Below are 18,223 nucleotides of genomic sequence, written 5' to 3'. Positions count from 1 at the left end.
AGTCAGTTTTTATGTTCTCTGCTAGCTTACTCTCATACTCAATTTCCCCCTTCTTAATCAATCCTTTTGTCCTCCTCTGCTAAATTCCAAACTGCTCACAATCTTTAGGTTTGCTGCTTGTTCTGGCCATTTTATATTTCTCCTCCTTGGATCTAATACTTTCCTTCATTTATTTTGTAAGCCACAGTTGAGCCACCCTTCCTGTTTTACTTTTGCACAGACAGGAATGAACAATTGTTGTAATTCATCCATGCGCTCTTTAAATGCTAGCCATTGCCTATCCACTGTCAACCCTTCAAGTAACGTTCCCCAATCTATCAAAACCAACTCCCGCCTCATACCTTCATAGTTTTCTTTGTTTAGATATAGGACCCGAGTCTCGGAATCAACTCTCTCACTCTCCATCTTAATGAAGAATTTTATCATATTATGGGCGCACTTCCCCAAGGGACCGCACACAACAAGATTGTTAACTAATCCTTTCTCATTACACAATACCCAGTCCAGGATGGCCTGTTCTCTAGAGGTGTTATACACCTCTATCAATTCTCCACTCAATCTCTTTGAGAAAGGCAGAATAATCCTGGCTTTTCCAACCTAACCTTGTAACTAAAATCCCCCATCCCTGGATCCATTCTGGTAAATCGCCTCTGCGTCCTCTCAAGGACCCTCACATTCTTTCTAAAGTCTGCTGAGCAGAACTGGAAGCAACACTCCAATTGGGGCCTAACCAGAGTTTTATAATGGTTCAGCATAACTTCCCTGCTTTTGTACTCAATGCCTCTACTTATAAAGCCCAAGATCCCATATGCTTTGCGAACCACCCTCGCAATATGACTTGCCTCCTTCAAATATTGATGCACATGAACCCCAAGTCCCTCTATTCCAGTACACTCTTTAGAACTGTGCCATTAAGTATATATTGCCTCTCCCTATTCCTTATGCCAAAATACATCACCTCACACATGTCACTATTAAATTCCATCTGCCACCTGTCTGCCCATTCTGCTAGCCTATCACTGTCCTGTTGCAGGCAGTTCATATCATCTTCACTGTTTGCCGCTCCTCCAGGTTTGGTGTCATCGTCATATTTTGAGATTCTACTCTGTATTCCAAGATCCAAGTCAATTACCTTGAGCAAAAAAAGTAGTGGTTCTAGCACTAACCCTTGGGGAACACCACTGTCGACTATCCTCCAGTCTGACAAAGAACCATTTAATAAGACTCGCTGTTTTCTGTCCTTAAACCAATTTTCTATCCAATTGGACACTGACCCTCCTTTTCCACGAACCTTAATTTTGTTAACCGCCCTTTTATGTGGTACCTTGTCAAACGCTTCCTTAAAATCAATATAAACAACATCCACTGCATTCCCTTCATCAACCTGCTCTGTTAGTTCATCAAAAAATGCAGTTAGATTAGTCAAGCATGAACTCCCTTTTATAAATCCATGCTCACTCTCCTTAATTAACTCAAACCTTTCCAAGTGACTGTTGATTTTTTACCCTGATTATTCTTTCCAAAACCTTACCCACTGCTGCTGTTAATCTAACTAGCCTGTAGTTACCCGGACTGTCCTTACACCCTTTCTTGAATAAGGGTGTCGCATTTGCCACTGTTTAATCCTCTGGCACCTCCCCCGTATCCAGGGAAGATTGGAAGATTATAGCAAGCCCTTCCGTTGTCTGCATCCGCATTTCTTTTCGCAACCTGGGATGTGAGCCATCCGGACCAGGTGATTTATCTTCCCTAAGCACAGCCAGCCTTTTTAGTACCTCCCTCTCCTAATTTGTACTCTCTCCATTGCCTCTACTCTCTTCACTTCGACTGATATTTTGTCAAATTCCACTTCCTTAGTGATCACTGATACAAAGTACTCATTAAGTAGATTAACATTGCCCTGCACCTCTCAGCTTATATTATCCTTTTTGTCCCTCATAGGCCCGACTCAACCTCTTACTACCCAGTTGTCATTTACATGCTGCTCGAAGATTTTTGGGTTTCCTTTCATGTTGACTGTCAGTCTATTCTCATAGAAATAGAGAATAAGCAAATATAGAAGATGTAAGTATTTCCCATCCTTGATGAGGTGCAATTTTTTATGCTGTGGGTAGTAATGTCTTGGCCCACGAGTGTGGTGGAAGCAGAGACAATCAATGATTTGAAAAGGAAATTAGATGGATACTTGAAGGAAAGAAACTTGCAGGAGGAAAGGGACCGAGCTGGTGAGTGGAACTGACTAGATTGCTCCGGGGAGAGCCAGCATGGACGTGATAGGCCAAACGACCACCTTCTGTGCTGTAAATGACACTGTGTTGTTTCTCAAATTCAATCCACTGGTGCTTGGTAAATAATTTCAAAGTAAATTGTGCCACCGGAAAATCAGAACCAAGGCAAGGGACGCATAAGGAAGCAAAATTGCTGAAACCCGGGATTGAACCAGGGACCTTTAGATCTTCAGTCTAACGCTCTCCCAACTGAGCTATTTCAACCCTACATAAACAGTGGCTTGGTGTCCTTGTTTTGGAAGAAAATACATACATTCAAGTTTTCCAAAAAATTAAAGAACACAACATGTGAGTAATATTCCCCATTGCTTTCGCAGTACTGATGGATTGTGAAGCGGGAGACAGCCAGAAGTGCCACTGAGCCGCACAGACCCCGAGCTGAGAATGAAATGAGATCAAATTCAATCTTTCATAGTGAGATGCTGCTGAGAGGTAAGAGTCCTGAATCAAAGCGAGACTTGCTCATTTCAAACACTCCCTGTACCAGCTGCTCATGAAGCCTGACAAAAGGGAAAAACAGAATGGCACTCAAACTCACAACCCTGCCATTAAAAGTCTCATATTCGACTGACAGAACTGTCACTTCTACTCGGTCTCTTATTGGATGGATGCAACTCCAACGCAGGGATGGCATTCAAATCCTCCCATGGGTCCACATGTCAGACTGAGTTCCATGTTGTAGACTCAAGCAAAGGAAATCTGCTCACTTCCAAAACTATCAGCGAATTGAAGCTGATTACAATCAACATCATCAGAGGTCAGAACTACCTGGTGAAAGAAGACACCCTGAAGAAGGATCCACAATTATTCAAAGGCATCGACAAAGTGAAAAACAAGAAAATCGATGAGTCAATGCAAGCCAAACAACAGAAACACTGAAGAATTCCATTCCATTCCAGTCCAGAACCCAGTCCTGTTGTTTTTGGAGTCAGGTCTCAATTACAGCAACAACTTAATATTCCCACTTGGCTTTCTGTACATTTAGTTAATTGCAATTTTGTCGACAAGCTCTTTGAATCCAGTTGTCTGGTCCTCATGCCAGCTCTGTTTGGAAGTCAATTCCACCTTCTGCAAGGCTGAAACCAATAGATAACCTTAATGTAAAAATGCCAGCAGACCAGGCTCGTCCGGGACTTGAACCCAGGATCTCTCGCATGTTAATTAACTATTCTCCCTAAGCGAGAATCATACCCCTACACCAACGAGCCACTGACAAGTCAGGGTTTATTAGCTGCTGTGGAATTTCACTGGAACCCCCCAGCCTATCATCCATTTTTTTTTCAGATCAAAGCAACATCCTGCAAATGCTGAAATAAAAACAGAAAGTGCTGGAAATGTTCAGCAGCTCTGGCAGCATTTGTGCTGTGAGAAACACAGTTAACGTTTCAGGGCACTCACCTTTTGTTTCAGCCATCCTTTCAGACTGCTTCTGTCCATCCAATCTCACTTTCTATTCTATCCACATTCTAACCATTCACTACGTTACTACATTTTTCATGAATTCCTCATTTCTTTTATTAATGACAATTTTGTATTTCTGGCCTTTGCTTCAGACACCACCACAAGTGGAATCATGTCTCCATCTACCCAATCAAACCACTTCGCTGTATCCTCACATTGCAATGTTTCTTTAACCCTGACAGACTGTGGAGTTTCTGCTGCTTGATTGCAGTTCTTGCTTCCCGCCAGTAGATGTCACCTCACACCAATACAGTGAAGTTTACAAATCTGAGAGAGACACAACAGGAAATAATTGTTCACATTATAGTGAATGTGTGGGATTTAGAAATACTAGGAGTGGAGACGAGTTATTATTGCGCTCTGCTATTACATCTTTTATAATGGACTCCAGCATTTTCCCCACGACTGATGTCAGGCTAACCGGTATGTAATTCGCTGTTTTCTTTCTGCCTCTTTTTTTAAATAGTGGAGTTACATTAACTACCGTCCAATCCATTGGAACTGTTCCAGAGTCGAGCGAAGTTTGAAAAAAGACCAGAAATGCATCTGCTATTTCAAGGGCCACTTCCTTAAGTACTCTGGGATGTAGATTATCAGGCCCTGGGGATTTATCGGCCTTCAATCCCATCAATTTCCCAAACATTCCCTACCAATACTGATTTCATACAGTTCCTAGAACAAGAACAAAGAACAAAGATAATTACAGCACAGGAACAGGCCCTTCGGCCCTCCAAGCCTGCGCCGATCCAGATACTCTCTCTAAACATGTCGCCTATTTTCTAAGGTTCTGTATCTCTTTTCTTCCTGCCCATTCATGTATCTGTCTAGATACATCTTTAAAGACTCCATCGTGCCCGCATCTACCACCTCCGCTGGCAATGCGTTCCAGGTGCCCACCACCCTCTGTGTAAAGAACTTTCCACGCATATCCCCCCTAAACTTTTCCCCTTTCACTTTGAACTCGTGTCCTCTAGTAATTGAAACCCCCACTCTGGGAAAAAGCCTCTTGCGATCCACCCTGTCGATACCTCTCATGACTTTGTACACCTCAATCAGGTCCCCCCTCAACCTCCGTCTTTCTAATGAAAATAATCCTAATCTGCTCAACCTCTCTTCATAGCTAGCGCCCTCCATACCAGGCAACATCCTGGTGAACCTCCTCTGCACCCTCTCCAAAGCATCCACATTCTTTTGATAATGTGGCGACCAGAACTGTACGCAGTATTCCAAATGTGGCCGAACCAACGTCCTATACAACTGTAACATGACCTGCCAACTCTTGTACTCAATGCCCCGTCCGATGAAGGAAAGCATGCCGTATGCCTTCTTGACCACTCTATTTACCTGCGTTGCCACCTTCAGGGAACAGTGGACCTGAACACCCAAATCTCTCTGGACATCAACTTTCCCCAGGACTTTTCCATTCACTGTATAGTTCACTCTTGAATTGGATCTTCCAAAATGCATCACCTCGCATTTGCCCTGATTGAACTCCATCTGCCATTTCTCTGCCCAACTCTCCAATCTATCTATATTCTGCTGTATTCTCTGACAGTCCCCTTCACTATCTGCTACTCCACCAATCTTAGTGTCGTCTGCAAACTTGCTAATCTGTCCAACTATACTTTCCTCCAAATCATTAATGTATATCACAAGCAACAGTGGTCCCAGCACGGATCCCTGTGGAACACCACTGGTCACACGTCTCCATTTTGAGAAACTCCCTTCTACTGCTACTCTCTGTCTCCTGTTGCCCAGCCAGTTCTTTATCCATCTAGCCAGTACACCTTGGACCCCAAGCGCCTTCACTTTCTCCATCAGCCTGCCATGGGGAACCTTATCAAACGCCTTACTGAAGTCCATGTATATGACATCGACAGCCCTTCCCTCATCAATCAACTTTGTCACTTCCTCAAAGAATTCTATTAAGTTGGTAAGACATGACCTTCCCTGCACAAAACCATGTTGCCTATCACTGATGAGCCCATTTTCTTCCAAATGGGAATAGATCCTATCCCTCAGTATCTTCTCCAGCAGCTTCCCTACCACTGACGTCAGGCTCACCGGTCTATAATTACCTGGATTATCCCTGCTACCCTTCTTAAACAAGGGGACAACATTAGCAATTCTCCAGTCCTCCGGGACCTCACCCGTGTTTAAGGATGCTGCAAAGATATCTGTTAAGGCCCCAGCTATTTCCTCTCTCGCTTCCCTCAGTAACCTGGGATAGATCCCATCCGGACCTGGGGACTTGTCCACCTTAATGCGCTTTAGAATACCCAACACTTCCTCCCTCCTTATGCCGACTTGACCTAGAGTAATCAAACATCTGTTCCTAACCTCAACATCCGTCATGTCCCTCTCCTCGGTGAATACCGATGCAAAGTACTCGTTTAGAATCTCACCCATTTTCTTTGAGTCCAAGCATAACATTCCTCCTTTGTCCTTTAGTGGGCCAATCCTTTCTCTAGTTACCCTCTTTCTCCTTATATATGAATAAAAGGCTTTGGGATTTTCCTTAACCCTGTTTGCTAAAGATATTTCATGACCTCTTTTAGCCCTCTTAATTCCTCGTTTCAGATTGGTCCTACATTCCCGATATTCTTTCAAAGCTACGTCTTGCATCAGCCGCCTAGACCTAATGTATGCTTCCTTTTTCCTCTTAGCTAGTCTCACAATTTCACCTGTCATCCATGGTTCCCTAATCTTGCCCTTTCTATCCCTCATTTTCACAGGAACATGTCTCTCCTGCGCGCTAATCAACCTCTCTTTAAAAGCCTCCCACATATCACATGTGGATTTACCTTCAAACAGCTGCTCCCAATCTACATTTCCCAGCTCCTGCCGAATTTTGGTATAGTTGGCCTTCCCCCAATTTAGCACTCTTCCTTTAGGACCACTCTCGTCTTTGTCCATGAGTATTTTAAAGCTTACGGAATTGTGATCACTATTCCCAAAGTAGTCCCCTACTGAAACTTCAACAACCTGGCCGGGCTCATTCCCCAACACCAGGTCCAGTATGGCCCCTTCCCGAGTTGGACTATTTACATACTGCTCTAGAAAACCCTCCTGGATGCTCCTTACAAATTCTGCTCCATCTGGACCTCTAACACTAAGCGAATCCCAGTCAATGTTGGGAAAATTAAAATCTCCTATCACCACCACCCTGTTGCTCCTACATCTTTCCATAATCTGTTTCCATATTTGTACCTCTATCTCACGCTCGCTGTTGGGAGGCCTGTAGTACAGCCCCAACATTGTTACCGCACCCTTCCTATTTCTGTGTTCTGTCCATATTGCCTCACTGCTCGAGTCCTCCATAGTGCCCTCCTTCAGCACAGCTGTGATATCCTCTTTGACCAGTAATGCAACTCCTCCACCCCTTATACCTCCCTCTCTATCCCGCCTGAAGCATCGATATCCTGGGATATTTAGTTGCCAATCATGCCCTTCCCTCAACCAAGTCTCAGTAATAGCAATAACATCATACTCCCAGGTACTAATCCAAGCCCTAAGTTCATCTGCCTTACCTACTACACTTCTTGCATTAAAACAAATGCACCTCAGACCACCAGTCCCTTTATATTCATCATCTGCTCCCTGCCTGCTCTTCCCCTTAGTCACACTGACTTCATTATCTAGTTCCTTACAGGCTTTTGTTACTACCTCCTTACTGTCAACTGACCTCAATTGGTTCCCATCCCCCTGCCACATTAGTTTAAACCCTCCCCAACAGCGTTAGCAAAAGTACCTCCAAGGACATTGGTTCTAGTCCGGCCCAGGTGTAGACCGTCCAATTTGTAATAGTCCCACCTCCCACAGAACCGGTCCCAATGTCCCAAAAATCTGAACCCCTCCTTGCTGCACCATCTCTCAAGCCACGCATTCATCCTGCATATTCTTTCATTTTTACTCTGACTATCACGTGGCACTGGTAGTAATCCTGAGATTACTACCTCTGAGGTCCTACTTTTTAACTTGGCTCCTAACTCCCTAAACTCTGCTTGTAGGACCTCATCCCTTTTTTACCTATATCATTAGTGCCTATGTGCACAATGACAACTGGCTGTTCACCCTCCCCTTTTAGAATGTTCTGCAGCCGATCTGAGACGTCCCTGACCCGTGCACCTGGGAGGCAACATCCCATTCGGGAGCCTCGTTTTCGACCACAGAACCTCCTATCTACTCCCCTTACAATCGAATCCCCTACGACTATCGCCCTTCCACTCTTTTTCCCGCCCTTCTGAACAGCAGAGCCAGCCACGGTGCCATGGACCTGGCTACTGCTGCCTTCCCCTGGTGAGCCATCTCCCTCAACAGTATCCAAAACGGTATACTTGTTTTGGAGGGAGATGACCGCAGGGGACTCCTGCGCTGCCTTCCTGCTCTTTCTCTGCCTTTTGGTCACCCATTCCCTTTCTCCCTCAGCAATCCTAATCTGCGGTGTGACCAATTCACTAAACGTGCTATCCACGACCTCCTCAGCATCGCGCATGCTCCAAAGTGAGTCCATCCGCTGCTCGAGAGCCGTCATGCGGTCTAACAAGAGCTGCAGCTGGACACACTTCCTGCACGTGAAGGAGTCAGGGTCATCAGCCATGTCCCTGAGCTCCCACATTGAGCAAGAGAAGCATGATACGGGTCTGAGATCTCCTGCAATTTTTAATCTTAAGTTTAAACTTAGTTAAATGAAAAAGGAACGTAAAGTTTTTACCAATCACAATAAAACCAGAGAAATCGAAAAAGCCTTACCTTATAAACACCCCACCGAGTCCTTTTTTTTTGGTTAGAGCAGGAGGGCGGGTGGGAGACACTACAAGTGTGGTGTCTCGGGTTCAGAAACCGCCCAAATATACAGTGTTTTACTTAGCCAGCAGCCCCCTGGCCTCCACCGAAAAACAAAAGGAAATTAAATTTACTTTCAAACTGACTTTCCCAGCTGCTCACTCGCTCACACTCTGCTCCCGAAAAAGCTGCTGCACTGAAAGGCTCCTTCTCCTAGACCCTTCTCCTCCTTCTCACTAGACCCTATGTTCCCCAACATTTCTGGGAGATAATTTGTATCCTCCTTTGTGAAGACAGATCCAAAGTATGTATTTAATTGGTCTGCCATTTCTTTGTTCCCCATTATAAATACCCCCGTTTCTGACTGTAAGGGGCCCACATTTGTCTTCACTAATCTTTTTCTCTACACATATCTATAGAAGCTTTTACAGTCAGTTTTTATGTTCTCTGCTAGCTTACTCTCATACTCAATTTCCCCCTTCTTAATCAATCCTTTTGTCCTCCTCTGCTAAATTCCAAACTGCTCACAATCTTCAGGTTTGCTGCTTGTTCTGGCCATTTTATATTTCTCCTCCTTGGATCTAATACTTTCCTTCATTTCTTTTGTAAGCCACAGTTGAGCCACCCTTCCTGTTTTAATTTTACACAGACAGGAATGAACAATTGTTGTAATTCATCCATGCGCTCTTTAAATGCTAGCCATTGCCTATCCACTGTCAACCCTTTAAGTAACGTTCCCCAATCGATCAAAACCAACTCCCGCCTCAGACCTTCATAGTTTCCTTTGTTTCGATTCAGGACCCGAGTCTCGGAATCAACTCTCTCACTCTCCATCTTAATGAAGAATTTTATCATATTATGGGCGCACTTCCCCAAGGGACCCCACACAACAAGATTGTTAACGAATCCTTTCTCATTACACAATACCCAGTCCAGGATGGCCTGTTCTCTAGAGGTGTTATACACCTCTATCAATTCTCCACTCAATCTCCTTTGAGAAAGGCAGAATAATCCTAGCTTTTCCAACCTAACCTTGTAACTAAAATCCCCCATCCCTGGATCCATTCTGGTAAATCGCCTCTGCGTCCTCTCAAGGACCCTCACATTCTTTCTAAAGTCTGCTGAGCAGAACTGGAAGCAACACTCCAATTGGGGCCTAACCAGTGTTTTATAATGGTTCAGCATAACTTCCCTGCTTTTGTACTCAATGCCTCTATTTATAAAGCCCAAGATCCCATATGCTTTGCGAACCACTCTCGCAATATGACTTGCCTCCTTCAAAGATTGATGCACATGAACCCCAAGTCCCTCTATTCCAGAACACTCTTTAGAACTGTGCCATTAAGTATATATTGCCTCTCCCTATTCCTTATGCCAAAATACATCACCTCACACATGTCACTATTAAATTCCATCTGCCACCTGTCTGCCCATTCTGCTAGCCTATCACTGTCCTGTTGCAGGCAGTTCATATCATCTTCACTGTTTGCCGCACCTCCAGGTTTGGTGTCATCGGCATATTTTGAGATTCTACTCTGTATTCCAAGATCCAAGTCACTTACCGTGAGCAAAAAAAGCAGTGGTTCTAGCACTGACCCTTGGGGAACACCACTGTCGACTATCCTCCAGTCTGACAAAGAACCATTTAATAAGACTCGCTGTTTTCTGTCCTTAAACCAATTTTCTATCCAATTGGACACTGACCCTCCTATACCACGAACCTCAATTTTGTTAACCGCCCTTTTATGTGGTACCTTGTCAAACGCTTCCTTAAAATCCATATAAACAACATCCACTGCATTCCCTTCATCAACCTGCTCTGTTAGTTCATCAAAAAATGCAGTTAGATTAGTCAAGCATGAACTCCCATTTATAAATCCATGCTCACTCTCCTTAATTAACTCGAACCTCTCCAAGTGACTGTTGATTTTTTACCCTGATTATTCTTTCTAAAACCTTTCCCACCGCTGCTGTTAATCTAACTGGCCTGTAGTTACCTGGACTGTCCTTACACCCTTTCTTGAATAAGGGTGTCGCATTTGCCACTGTTTAATCCTCTGGCACCTCCCCCGTATCCAGGGAAGATTGGAAGATTATGGCAAACTCTTCCATTATCTGCATCCGCATTTCCTTTCGCAACCTGGGATGCCAGCCATCCAGACCAGGTGATTTATCTTCCCTAAGCACAGCCAGCCTTTTTAGTACCACCCTCTCTCAATTTGTACCCTCTCCATTGACTCTGCTCTCTTCACTTCGACTGATATTTTGTCAAATTCCACTTCCTTAGTGATCACTGATACAAAGTACTCATTAAGTAGATTAACATTGCCCTGCACCTCTAAGCTTATATTATCCTTTTTGTCCCTAATAGGCCCGACTCAACCTCTTACTACACACTTATCATTTACATGCTGCTCGAAGATGTTTGGGTTTCCTTTCATGTTGACTGCCAGTCTATTCTCATAGAAATAGAGAATAAGCAAATATAGAAGATGTAAATATTTCCCATCCTTGATGAGTTGGAATTTTTTATGTTGTGGGTGGTAATGTCTTGGCCCACGAGTGTGGTGGAAGCAGAGACAATCAATGATTTGAAAAGGAAATTGGATGGATACTTGAAGGAAAGAAACTTGCAGGAGGAAAGGGATCGAGCTGGTGAGTGGAACTGACTAGATTGCTCCGGGGAGAGCCAGCATGGACGTGATAGGCCAAATGACCACCTTCTATGTTGTAAATGACACTGTGTTGTTTCTCAAATTCAATCCACTGGTGCTTGGGAAATAATCTCAAAGTAAATTGTGCAACTGGAAAATCAGAACCAAGGCAAGGGACGCATAAGGAAGCAAAATTGCTGAAACCCGGGATTGAACCAGGGACCTCTAGATCTTCAGTCTAACGCTCTCCAAACTGAGCTATTTCAGCCCTACATTAACAGCGGCTTGGTGTCCTTGTTTTGGAAGAAAATACATACATTCAAGTTTTCCAAAAAATTAAAGAACACAACATGTGAGTAATATTCCCCATTGCTTTCTCAGTACTGATGGATTGTGAAGCGGGAGACAGCCAGAAGTGCCACTGAGCCACACAGACCCCGAGCTGAGAATGAAATGAGATCAAATTCAATCTTTCATAGTGAGATGCTGCTGAGAGGTAAGAGTCCTGAATCAAAGCGAGACTTGCTCATTTCAAACACTCCCTGTACTCTCTGCTCATGAAGCCTTAAAAAAGGGAATAACAGAATGGCACTCAAACTCACAACCCTGCCATTAAAAGTCTCATATTCGACTGACAGAACTGTCACTTCTACTCGGTCTCTTATTAGATGGATGCAACTCCAACGCAGGGATGGCATTCAAATCCTCCCATGGGTCCACATGTCAGACTGAGTTCCATGTTGTAGACTCAAGCAAAGGAAATCTGCTCACTTCCAAAACTATCAGCGAATTGAAGCTGATTACAATCAACATCATCAGAGGTCAGAACTACCTGGTGAAAGAAGACACCCTGAAGAAGGATCCACAATTATTCAAAGGCATGGACAAAGTGAAAAACAAGAAAATCGATGATTCAATGCAAGCCAAACAACAGAAACACTGAAGAATTCCATTCCATTCCAGTCCAGAACCCAGTCCTGTTGTTTTTGGAGTCAAGTCACAATTACAGCAACAACTTTATATTCCCACTTGGCTATCTGTTCATTTAGTTTATTGCAATTTTGTCGACAAGCTCTTTGAATCCAGTTGTCTGGTCCTCATGCCAGCTCTGTTTGGAAGTCAATTCCACCTTCTGCAAAGCTGAAACCAATAGATAACCTTAATCTAAAAATGCCAGCAGGCCAGGGTTCATCTTGGATTAGAACCCTGGATTTCTTACCTGTTAATCAACCACATTCCCTAAGCGAGAATCATACCCCTAGACCAACGAGCCACTGACTAGTCAGGTTTCTTTAGCTGCTGTGGAATTTCACTGGAATCCCCCAGCCTATCATCCATTTTTTTTTCAGATCAAAGCAACATCCTGCAAATGCTGAAATAAAAACAGAAAGTGCTGGAAATGTTCAGCAGCTCTGGCAGCATCTGTGCTGTGAGAAACACAGTTAACGTTTTTGGGCACTCACCTTTTGTTGCAGCCATCCTTTCAGACTGCTTCTGTCCATCCAATCTCACTTTCTATTCTATCCACATTCTAACCATTCACTACGTTACTACATTTTTCATGAATTCCTCATTTCTTTTATTAATGACAATTTTGTATTTCTGGCTTTTGCTTCAGACACCACCACAAGTGGAATCATGTCTCCATCTACCCAATCAAACCACTTCGCTGTGTCCTCACATTGCAATGTTTCTTTAACCCTGACAGACTGTGGAGTTTCTGCTGCTTGATTGCAGTTCTTGCTTCCCGCCAGTAGATGTCACCTCACTCCAATACAGTGAAGTTTACAAATCTGAGAGAGACACAACAGGAAATAATTGTTCACATCATAGTGAATGTGTGGGATTTAGAAATACTGGGAGTGGAGACGAGTTATTATTGCACTCTGCTATTACATCTTTTATAATGGACTCCAGCATTTTCCCCACGACTGATGTCAGGCTAACCGGTATATAATTCGCTGTTTTCTTTCTGCCTCTTTTTTTAAATAGTGGAGTTACATTAACTACCGTCCAATCCATTGGAACTGTTCCAGAGTCGATAGAATTTTGAAACAAGACCAGAAATGCATCTGCTATTTCAAGGGCCACCTCCTTAAGTACTCTGGGATGCAGATTATCAGGCCTTGGGGATTTATCGGCCTTCAATCCCATCAATTTCCCAAACATTCCCTACGAATACAGATTTCATACAGTTCCTCCTTCTCATTAGACCCTATGTTCCCCAACATTTCTGGGAGGTAATTTGTCTCGTCCTTTGTGAAGACAGAACCAAAGTATGTATTTAATTGGTCTGCCATTTCTTTGTTCCCCATTATAAATTCCCCCGCTTCTGACTGTAAGGGACCCACATTTGTCTTCACTAATCTTTTTCTCGACACATATCTAGAGAAGCTTTTACAGACAGTTTTTATGTTCTCTGCTAGCTTACTCTCATACTCTATTTCCCCCTTCTTAATCAATCCTTTTGTCCTCCTCTGCTAAATTCCAAACTGCTCACAATCTTCAGGATTGCTGCTTGTTCTGGCCATTTTATATTTCTCCTCCTTGGATCTAATACTTTCCTTCATTTCTTTTGTAAGCCACAGTTGAGCCACCCTTCCTGTTTTACTTTTGCACAGACAGGAATGAACAATTGTTGTAATTCATCCATGCGCTATTTAAATGCTAGCCATTGCCTATCCACTGTCAACCCTTTAAGTAACGTTCCCCAATCTATCATAGCCAATTCCCGCCTCATACCTTCATAGTTTCCTTTGTTTAGATTCAGGACCCTAGTCTCGGAATCAACTCTCTCACTCTCCATCTTAATGAAGAATTTTATCATATTATGGGCGCACTTCCCCAAGGGACCCCACACAACAAGATTGTTAACTAATCCTTTCTCATTACACAATACCCAGTCCAGGATGGCCTGTTCTCTAGAGGTGTTATACACCTCTATCAATTCTCCACTCAATCTCCTTTGATATAGGCTGAATAATCCTAGCTTTTCCAACCTAACCTTGTAACGAAAATCCCCCATCCCTGGATCCATTCTGGTAAATCGCCTCTGCATCCTCTCAAGGACCCTCACATTCTTTCTAAAGTCTGCTGAGCAGAACTGGAAGCAACACTCCAATTGGGGCCTAACCAGAGTTTTACAATGGTTCAGCATAACTTCCCTGCTTTTGTACTCAATGCCTCTATTTATAAAGCACAAGATCCCATATGCTTTGCTAACCACTCTCGCAATATGTCTTGCCACCTTCAAAGATCGGTGCACATGAACCCCAAGTCCCTCTATTCCAGCACACTCTTTATAACTGTGCCATTAAGTATATATTGCCTCTCCCTATTCCTTATGCCAAAATACATCACCTCACACTTGTCACTATTAAATTCCATCTGCCACCTGTCTGCCCATTCTGCTAGCCTATCACTGTCCTGTTGCAGGCAGTTCATATCATCCTCACTGTTGCCCACTCCTCCAAGTTTGGTGTCATCGGCTTATTTTGAGATTCTACTCTGTATTCCAAGATCCAAGTCACTTACTTTTAGCAAAAAAAGCTGTGGTTCTGGCACTGACCCTTGGGGAACACCACTGTCGACTATCCTCCGGTCTGACCAAGAAGCATTTAATATGACTCGCTGTTTTCAGTCTTTAAAACAATTTACTATCCAAATGGACACTGACCCTCCTAATCCATGAACCCCAATTTTGTTAACCACCCTTTTATGTGGTACTTTATAAAATGCTTTCGTAATATCCATATAAACAACATCCACTGCATTCCCTTCATCAGTATTCTCAGATAGTTTATCAACAAATGCAGTTAGATTCGTCAAGCATGAACTCCCATTGATAAATCCATGCCCACTCTCCTGAATTAACTCAAACCTCTCCAAAGGACTTGATTTTTTTCCCTGACCTGTTGATCTCATGCTGATAGCAAGCTCACCATAGAGCATGTTTTTGGCAATGTGACCGTCATCCATTTGGCCCAGTCAACAGAGTCACCGCTGACTCAAAAGGGCAAACATGCTGCGGATCCCTGCACGCTGGTGTACTTCCGCATTCGGCACTCTGTCCTGCCAGGAGATGCCCAGTATCCATCTGAGGCAGTGGAGGTGGAAGCTGTTCAGCCGCTTTTTTTGGCTTGTATAAGTTGTTGATGCTTCTCTACTATAAAGGAGGGTGCTGAGAACACAAGCCTGGTACACGTGGAGCTTTGTATTTTCGGTCAGTTTGCTGTCGGTTCACACTTGTCTTCTCAACTTTGACATGACAGCTGCAGCATTGACAATCCTGGTGCTGATTTCAGCATCAAGGGACAGATTTCTGGTGATTGTTGATTGAAGGTATGTGAAGCTGTTGACAACCTCCAAAGTGAGGTTGTCGATGTTGATGGAAAGTGGAGTCTCTACGTCCTGGCCCATAACTTTGATCTTCCTGATGCTGATTGTCAGTCCAAACTCTTTGCAGGCCAGGGAGAACCGATCTACAAGCTGCTGTGACTGAACTTCATTATGGGATGTCAGCACAGCATCATCAGCAAATAGCAACTCACAGACTAGGAATTTACCCACTTTGGTCTTGGCGCACAGTCTTGCCAAGTTGAACAGCTTGTCGTCAGCTCTGATGTGCAGGTGAACACCTAGATCTGAGTAATTGAAAGTGTACAATAGCAGCATGGAGAAGAATATGCCAATGATAAAGGATGTGATAACTAGACAGTTCGAAAATGATGACATGATTCGGCAGAGTCAACATAGATTTATGAAAAGGAAAACAGGTTTGAAAAACCTGTTGAGATTTTTGAGGATGTTACCTATAGAACAGATAAAGGAGAACCAGTGGATGTGTGGTATTTGTATTTTCCTTTGGTAAGGTCCGACACAGGAGGTGAGTAAACAAAATTAGAGCACATAGGCTTGGGGATAATATACTGATATGGATTGAGAATTGGTGAACAGACCGAAAACAGAGAGCAGGAATAACGGTCCTTCTCAGGATGGCAGGCTGTTACTATTGGGGTACTGCAAGGATCAGTGTTGGAGCCACAGCTGTTAACAACCTATATAAATGATTTGGATGTGGGGATTAAATGTAATATTTCCAAGTTTGCAGATGACACAAAGCTCGGTGAAGTGTGAATTGTGAGGAGGATGCAGAGAGGCTTCCAGGGGACCTGGAGAGGCTAAGTGAATGGGCAAGAACATGGAATATAATGTGAATAAGTGTGAAGTTATCCACTTTGGTAGAATAAACAGAAAGACAGAATATTTCTTAAATGGTGAGAGGTTGGGAAGTGTCGATGTCCAAAGGGACCTGGGTGTCCTTGTTCCTGAAACACTAAAAGCTCTTGTGCAGGTGCAGCAATCAATTAGGAAGGCAAATGGTATGTTGTACCCACACGAGGGGTCATGAGTACAGGAGTAAAGATGTCTTGCTGCAATTGTATAGAGCCTTGGTGAATCCGCACTGGAGTATTGTGTACAGTTTAGTCTCCTCATCTTATGAAGGATACACTTGCCATAGAGGGGGTGAAACAGAGGGTCAACAGACTAATCTTTTTTTTGCATTTATTTCATTTCATCTCAGTTTGTTCAGTTTGCTTACCTACTGTTTTTTTTTAGGTTTGTACTTCCTGCTGTTCAATATTCAGTCCATTAACACCTAATCTGTACTAATGCTTTGTCTTTCAACACACCATTAACATATTGTTTGCCTTTGCTGCATGACCTTTTGGTCAGCTATGTGGCCTTGTCCAATCTACACCTTCTCCTTTGTTATCTCTTGCCCCACCCCCACCCCACTTGCTTATAACCTGTGACTTTTCTAATATATGTCAGTTCCGAAGATGGGTCACTGACCTGAAACGTTAACTCTGCTTCTCTTTTCACAGATGCTGCCAGACCTGCTGAGTGGTTCCAGCATTTCTTGTTTTTATGTCACCAGACTAATCCCTGGGATGGTGGGATTGTCTTATGAGGAAACTGGGCCTGTATTCCTTAAAATTTCGAAGAATGAGAGGTGATCTGATTGAAACTGACAAAATTCTTACAGGGCGTGACAGTGTGGATGTAGACAGGATGTTTGCCCTGGTTGGTGAGTCTAAAACCAAAGGACATCGTCTCAGAATAAGGAGTAGGCCATTTAAAACTGAGATGGGTGGAATTTCTTCACTCAGACGGTGGTGAATCATTGGAATACTGTGCCCCAGAGGGCTGTGGCAGCTCAATAATTGAGCATGTTCAAGACAGAAATTGATAGAAATCTTGATACTCATGACATCCAGGGATATGGGGATAGCATGGGAAAGGGGCTTTGAGGTAGGTGATCAGCCATGATCGAATTGAATGACAGAGCAGGCTCGACGGGCTGTTTAGCTTACTCCTATGTTCCTCTATTCCTAAGAGAGTTGGCGCCAGCGCGCAGCCCTGCTTTACCCCACTGCTGATCTTGAAAGCGTCTGATGTTGCTCCATTGTAACTGATGGAACTGTGCATGTTCTCGTGGAAAGAAGAGATGATGCCCAAGAGGTCAGGAGGGCAGCCTCTGTTCCATTGCAGTTTGAAGAGGCCGTCTCTGCTGACAAGATCAAAGGCCTTAGTGATGTCAACAAAAATGTGTGAGGCTCAGTGGCGCAATGGATAGCGTGTTGGACTTCTAAATAATGATTACGACGATATTCAAAGATTGTGGGTTCAAGTCCCACCAGAGTCAGATTTTGGACCAGAAACAGAGGAGCACAACGGAACAACAAATGGAGAAATACGCCAAAAGCACAGACTCGGAGACCGAGAGAGAGAGGAGCACGGCAGGAGCAGAGCAGGGGGAAAAAAAATCGAGGAGTGACGTCATAATGGAGAGTGAGAGCAGGGAAACAGAGAGCCGCTGGGGTGAGGACACAGGATTTGGTTCTTTCTTCGGTGCAGTGGAAGGAGCTGTTTGGTGAGGATCTGGTAAGCTGTGACATCACAGGCAAGCAGATAGTTGATTGGTTTGGAAGAACCGACCTGCTTGATGCGCATCTGGTAAGTGATTAAGAT

General features: G+C 43.7%; 3 non-coding genes across 3 annotated transcripts; 1 reads left to right on the top strand and 2 right to left on the bottom strand.

Moving 5' to 3' along the window:
- Positions 1 to 2,419: 2,419 nt before the first annotated feature.
- On the bottom strand, positions 2,420 to 2,492 carry trnaf-gaa (transfer RNA phenylalanine (anticodon GAA)). Its single transcript has one exon. It is a non-coding gene; the product is annotated as a tRNA-Phe (tRNA).
- An 8,891-nt stretch (positions 2,493 to 11,383) lies between these two features.
- Positions 11,384 to 11,456, bottom strand: trnaf-gaa (transfer RNA phenylalanine (anticodon GAA)). Its single transcript has one exon. It is a non-coding gene; the product is annotated as a tRNA-Phe (tRNA).
- Positions 11,457 to 17,806: 6,350 nt separating this feature from the next.
- Positions 17,807 to 17,897, top strand: trnar-ucu (transfer RNA arginine (anticodon UCU)). Its single transcript is given in 2 exon segments — positions 17,807 to 17,843; positions 17,862 to 17,897. It is a non-coding gene; the product is annotated as a tRNA-Arg (tRNA).
- The last annotated feature ends 326 nt before the right edge of the window (positions 17,898 to 18,223 follow it).

The sequence above is a fragment of the Heterodontus francisci genome, unplaced genomic scaffold (genome assembly GCF_036365525.1).
Source record: "Heterodontus francisci isolate sHetFra1 unplaced genomic scaffold, sHetFra1.hap1 HAP1_SCAFFOLD_43, whole genome shotgun sequence".
NCBI lineage: Eukaryota > Metazoa > Chordata > Chondrichthyes > Heterodontiformes > Heterodontidae > Heterodontus > Heterodontus francisci.
Note: the sequence above shows the minus strand (reverse complement) of the source record. Positions and strands in the feature narration are given on the sequence as shown.